The sequence below is a fragment of the Mirounga leonina genome, unplaced genomic scaffold (assembly GCF_011800145.1).
Source record: "Mirounga leonina isolate KUSES-001 unplaced genomic scaffold, KU_Mleo_1.0 Mir_92, whole genome shotgun sequence".
Classification (NCBI taxonomy): Eukaryota; Metazoa; Chordata; class Mammalia; order Carnivora; family Phocidae; genus Mirounga; species Mirounga leonina.
In genome coordinates, this window is record NW_023270852.1 from 11,085,624 (window position 1) to 11,092,437 (window position 6,814).

A 6,814-nucleotide genomic window follows, 5' to 3' on the forward strand; every position below is an offset into this window, starting at 1 on the left:
TTTAAGTTGACACATATAACAAAGTAGCTGACAAAATAATATACAATGCTGATTTAGATTATTACCTCTCATGTATGAAATGTGAATTCTCAATACATTCATCAACATGCAGCCTTATCAAGCATTCTGTGCTTCCCTGGACCACGTTTGGTGATGAAAAGGACTGGCTTGTGGGTAACCATCCCAACAGCCCTAACGCCCTTATTATTTTCTTGGAAGAAAGAGTTGGATTAGCCCCTGGCAAATCTGCTTTGTCTTAACACTGGAAATGATGGGATTGAGCACAGGAGGCACCAGAAGATAGACATTGGCCAGGAGTAGACAGACAGCAGGTGCAGCGTGCTTCATGAAGCGGTGTACCAGAGCCACGCTGATCATGGGCACGTAGTACACAAACACCGCACAGATATGTGACACGCATGTGTTGAGGGCCTTCTGCCGTCCCTCCCCAGAGGTCATGCCCAGCACCGTGCAGAGGATCAGCACATAAGAGAGGACGATGAGCAGCAAGTCCAGCCCAAAAGTCGAAGTAACGATGCAGAGCCCCAGAATACTGTTGGGATGCGTATCCCCACAGGGCAGCTGGATTAGATCTGAGTGAAGGCAGTAGGAGTAGGAGAGGACATTGTGGCCACAGAAGGGCAGATGTTTCAGGAGGAAGGGCAGTGGGAACGTGAACATCACACTCTTCAGTCCAAGTGCAGCACCAGTAGCAGTAATACGGGGCTGGTCAGGATGGCAGTGTACCTCAGTGGGTTGTAGATGGCCACAAAGTGGTCCACAGACATGGCCAGCAGAACTCCTGACTCCATGATGGAAAATGAATGTATGGAGAACATCTGCAAACTTTATTTATTTATTTATTTATTTATTTATTTATTTATTTATTTATTTGAGGAGGGGAGGGAGAGAGAGAGCATGGGAGTAAAGGGGAGAGAACTGAGGGAAGGGCAGAAGGAGAGAGAGAATCCCAAGCAGACTCCACGCCGAGCGTGGAGCCCGACACAGGGCTTGATATCATGACCCTGAGATCATGACCTGAGCCAAAACCAAGAGTTGAAACCAAAAGTTGGACACTTAACTGACCCAGGCACCTCCAAAACAAGTCTTTTTATTCATGATGGCCCACCTCAATAGTGCTGATGGCTTCTGAAAGCCTGCGTGGAAAGGCAAAAGGAAACTGATTCTAAAATATGGTGTCCCCTGGTGCTTCAAAATGGTTTGGTGGAGAGGAAGTCAGTGGCTTCTGAACATCATCCATTAATTTGAATTAGTGAGAGGAACAGTGATTTTTTTGTTCCCCTGCCACTGTCTAAGATGAAAGGCAAATACTTCATAGCTCATGCATGCATCCTCTTTGAATGACACACTTCCTAATACCGACAAAACTCCCATGAGATCCACCTCCTTAACTTCATTTGTCTGCAAATCCTGACACACCCTAACTCCTCTTTTCCCTCCTGTTCATTCCTGTGGTTTTCATTTTGTTTTTGTTATTGTTTGCTTTTCTTTTCTGCCTTCCCTTTCTTAAGCACTTTAGCATTGAGCTCAACTAAAAATTATGTTTTAAAACAAATACAACCTGAACCCTTGTTTGAGAACATCTGCCTCAGATGTCAGTCTTGTGATGTCTTCCTCACTAGGGCATGTGGTTAATCACTTTCTACAGCAGCATCCTCCTCTAATCTAGCACTCCGTTCCCTGTGTTGCCATTTAGTTGTTTGTGTGCCTTCTCCTAGTTGTCTGTAAGCATTTCCAAAACAGGCGTAGAGGCTATATTTTGAGCATGTCACCAGGACTTAATAAAAGGGAAAGGGTACAGGGAGGCAGGGAACAGGAATTAAGTACATATTGATATATGGTGATATAGTCTAGGTTGGGGCTTGGGGCAGGAAGCTGGGGAAGAACTTTGTCTTCTTCTATCAAATGAGAGCCTCTCTGAAGACAGAAAAATTATGTAATATCCTTTTACTTCATTGTATAGGAAGAACTGTTATTGTAGGAACTCAGAGATTGATGCTGATGAAAGAGGTGTGTGTGCTGAGAGGGAAATATTTTAAGAAGAGGTTTAAGTCTGGTGTTTGGTAGGGAAAGGTAATGCTTACTTAGAATTTGGTAATTCTTACTTAGAATTACAAGAAAAGAAAAGAAATCACATTGATTTAGTACGATGTATCAGGTAGTCTGGAAGGGTACCCTGTATATGTTATCTTCATATAGAGGTCATCTGACTTATCCTCAAAATACTCAAAATGACCCACTCATACACATTTTACAACTTGGGAGAATGAGAAATTGGCTTTTTAAGTGACTTGCCAAGTCACACTGGCAAAACTGCAGTTAAAGAGGAGAACAAGGAAGCTTGAACAAAAGTGGTACAAGGAAGCCCGTGGTAACAAAAGGGATGGGAGTGGGAATGAGTCAGCCAGACAGGGAGGAAGGACCGTGAAAAGCACAGGTCATCGAGGAGCTGGGTTCAAGAGTGACAGTCTATGTGGCTGCCTGCCTGGATGGAGGGGACAAGGACTATTGGCATGGAAGGTGAAGGAGAGGAGGGTAAATAGGTCTAAGAAACAAAGATAGATTTTAAAAAGAGAATTATATATCTAGTTTAAAAATATTTGGATTTGGGGACAAAATGGAGGTTTCCCTGCCCCGGTTTTCCTGAATTAACAGAGAAGAGTTGAATAAAACAGATCAAGTGTTTCTCTGCTACAGTGAGGCTTTCTGGATAAAAGTCCACATCCTGCCGGGAGGTGTCTTTCATGACATGAGGGAAGGGGAACATAAAACCTGTGCTGGAAACAAGCTGCATCTCCGAAAGCAAACCCCAGGTTCGGCTCACTTGAACAGATTTCCCATCCACCTGATCCCATAGGCTGGACTTCCAGGCCAACTCCATTCCTCCTCTATGAAGGCCCACCTGCCCTTCAAGGTAGCAGATCTCAGGCTTGGTCTCCAGCTCACTACCTGGAAGCAGGGGCTGACTGGCCTTCTTATTTATTGTGACTTCAGAACTAGCCTTCTACTTCCTTAATTTTGCCAGTCAGTCCCTTGGGAGACACAGGCAAACAAACCTCAGAAGAACATGTTGCCTCGAGGCCTGCAGGAATAATTGGGCCAAGAGCAAAGATCCCAGGAGATGCTCTCTGGGGAACCAGAAGACAGATTCTGAGAAAATATGCAAGATGTGCCTGAGTGTGTGGATGTGTGGATATACATGTCTGTGTGAGCATGCTTTTATGTGCATTTGCAAGTGCGTAAATTAATGTAAGTGTGCATCTAAACACATGAGTGTGCACGTATGTGCGTGTGTGTGTGTAGATGTATACATAACCAGGTTCCTTGATGTAGAATTCTGTTTGCAAGTTTGCATGAATCTATGAGCAGGTATAGCTTCCCATGAATGTATTTACCATTGAATGTACATTCATGTAGGTGGTGATATGACAGAGGTGTGTCCTTGAATCACTAACCCAAGGAAAGAACCCTCAGATCTGAGTAAAAGGTGCAAGTGACTATCCATTCATATCTGTATGTGTGCATGAATGTCTTACATTTCTCAATAATCTTATGTATTTGTATGGCATTATATGGTTGCCTAAAAATATTTCTAAAATACTCTGACAATTGTCTTATATGTTTTATATCCTAAACCTTATTGGTCAGTGACATTCCTGTGTCCTTTGGGGACAGCAGAAATTGCCTTGTACTGAAACAGGCAAAGTATGATCTAAGTGGCCTGTTGAATATGCATCTTGTACTCAGATCTGGGGTTCTTTCCTTAGGTTAGCAACTCAAGGACACACTTCTGTCATATAACTACCTACAGATCTGACACACTGTGAGCCCCAATTTTTCTCATTCTGGTTATAAATTAGGCTTTTTTTGAGAGAGAGAAAGAGTGCATGTGAGTGAAGGTGGGGGGTGGGGGACAGAGGGAGAGGGAAATAGAAAATCCTAAGCAGGCTCCATGACCAGCATGGAGCTGGACTCGGGGCTCAATCTCATGACCCTGAGATCATGACCTGAGCTGAAATCAAGAGTTGGATGCTTAAACGACTGTGCCACCCAGGCGCCCTATAAGTTAGGCTTTTATGCCTCCCTTGGACTTAGTTCTATCCCAGACTATGATATGGACAAAAAAAAAAGCAACACTGGAAAGTTCCTCTTAGATTTACAATAAAGTTATCCCTGATGAATGTATATAATAGAATTATTATATTTTGAAAATGGTGGCAAACTCATTTGTTAATCCAAAAAATGTGAAGTGATGATTTAACTCTCCACATCACCAGAGTAACTTATAATTAATGACATTATTATGGAATTAGAGTTCTACCAAATCAGTAGAAGAGCAAATATAAAAATCACTTTGAACATGTAAACATTTAAGTAAAATATATATATATAATAATTCTATGTATAGAATTGTTATATATTTATAAGTATATACATAAGTAGTAATGAGCATAGACTTTATTTGATTTTAACATTAGAGTTAATTCATGATGTATAATCAATTGATCAAATTAAAGTGGGTATACAGAACTTGCTTTGTGTATGAAGACTTTATAAAGAAGCATTAACTCATTCCCCATTTTGAATCGCTATAGTTCATTGCCAGTGTCTCACTGTATCTTGCCCAGTGAAACTACCTTGAGGATGGCCCTGTGGATCTGCTGGGTCTTGATGCTATAGATAACAGGATTCATCAGGGGTGGGAAGAGCACAGAGACAGTGCCCACGAGGATGTGCACCAAGGGCAAGGTGTGGTGTCCAAATCTGTGCATGATGGACAGGCCTAGTACAGTCACACAGAAGCAGAGCACAGCCAAGATGTGTGAGACACAGGTGTTGAGGGCCTTCAGCCTCTCCCCGGCAGAGGTGATGGCCAACACAGTGCAGAGGATGACAGTGTAGGACAGTAGGATGAAAAGGACATTCAAGCCCATGGCCAGCATGATGATGCACAGTCCAGAGTCTGTTGAAGTGTGTTAGTCGGAGTAGGCCAGGCGGATCATGTCCTGGTGAAGGCAGTAGGCATGGGAGAGCGCCCCTGGGCGACAGTAGCCAAATTTCAGCAGGTTCAGTGAGGGTGCCCTGGTGATGGCAGCACTGCGCATGCCCAGCACAGCCCTGGCCAGTGCCACATGAGGACCCGAGAGCACAGATGCATAGCGCAGTGGGAACCAGATGGCCACCATGTGGTCCAGAGCCATAGCAAAGAGCATGGCTGACTCCATGAAGGACAAGGAGTGAAGGAAGTGCTGCTGCAGAATACAGGGCACCAGACCCACCATCCGGGCATCAAACCACAGCATGCCCAACACTGAGAGCAGCATGGACATGCACAGGCCCAAGTCTGTCACAGCCAGGATGGCCAAGAAGTAGTACATGGGCTGCTAGAGAGAAGGGTCAGTTTGTACCAGATGCAAGATGGTAGCATTACCTACGAGGGCCACCAAGTATCCTACAAAAATGGGTAGTGAGATCCAGTGGTGAGCCCATCCAAGGCCTGGGAAGCCCATCAGCAGGAATGTAGAGAAGTTCGCATTGGCATTTAGTAGAGTGGATGTCCTCATTCTCAAAAGTCTGTTCGCTCTAGGAAAAGGGGGTAGTATGTTGAGGGTTACTAGGCTATTAAGCATGATCACTCCTATCACTGGACACCAATCCCTTGCTGGCAGGTCTGGCCTGTCTGCACAATGTGGACTCAGTGACCTCTTAATTAAACACTGCCCACACAAACAGTCTGTCCTTTTCCTGCTTCCTCACTTCCTACTCTTATTCCCCATCAACCCTTTACTTACCTCATGACAGTAAGCCTCAACAAGGGTTTTCTCTACTTTTGTTCTTAACCAGTTGTGAAAGATAGGGTTGTTATTGTTGTTGTTGTTTAACTTCTCTCAGAAAAATCTAGAGCTCGACCTTAACAGAATGCTGAGATTCTCTGAAATTCTGTTACTCTGAAGTTGTATTCTCTTTATGACCCTACAGACCCTACCAAGCTTTTTCTATAGAAGAAATATACCTAATTTTTCTAAGCAAATCAAGAATGCCTGTAGAGAGTTTTCTCATCTAGTCTGCTCTCCACTTTATCTCCTTATTGCCATTATGAGATCCTTCCTACATGTCCCAATGATTGGGAGAAGAGGTATCCTGCTTCTTTCCAAACCAAATCCTCTTAAAGAACCCATGACTCACTCTCCAGTACTTCATTCCTCAAGTATCTCAGGCCCTGGGAAGTCACACTAATTCATCCTATACAGTCTACATCTTTGCTACCTTTATTCTAATTCCTGGAATGTATTTATTTATTTTCTTTCTTTTTTTTTTCAAGATTGATTTGTTTGTTTGTTTGTTTGTTTGTTTGTTTTAGAGGCAGAGGGAGAGCGCACAAGAGAATGTGCATAGAGGGAGGGGCAGAGGGAGAGAATATCAAGCAGACTCCCTGCTGAGTGGGAAGCCTAAAGTGAGGCTCAGTCTCATGACCCATAAGATCATGACCTGAGTTGAGACCAAGAGTCAGTTGCTTAACTGACTCAGCCACTCAGGCACCCCAGGAATTTCTTTATTTTCAAATCTAATTTGATACTCCACTGACATGTCTGCTCCTTTCTTCCTTCCTTTCCTCCCTCTCTCTCTTTCTCTACTTCCTTCCTTCCTTCCTTCCTTCTTTCTTTCCTTTCTTCCTTCCTTCTTTTGTCTCCCAGTTTTTAAAGGTATCTCTACTCTGAAATCAAGCTGTATTTATTAAATACAGATTTAATAAATCAGGGCAACTTATTAGAGCAGTATTTCTTGAACAGGT

At 43.4% G+C, this 6,814-nt stretch overlaps 2 pseudogenes; both read right to left on the reverse strand.

Moving 5' to 3' along the window:
- Positions 1–204: 204 nt before the first annotated feature.
- LOC118003990 lies at positions 205–2,815 on the reverse strand (annotated as a pseudogene).
- Positions 2,816–4,631: 1,816 nt separating this feature from the next.
- On the reverse strand, positions 4,632–5,924 carry LOC118004193 (annotated as a pseudogene).
- Between the last annotated feature and the right edge of the window lie 890 nt (positions 5,925–6,814).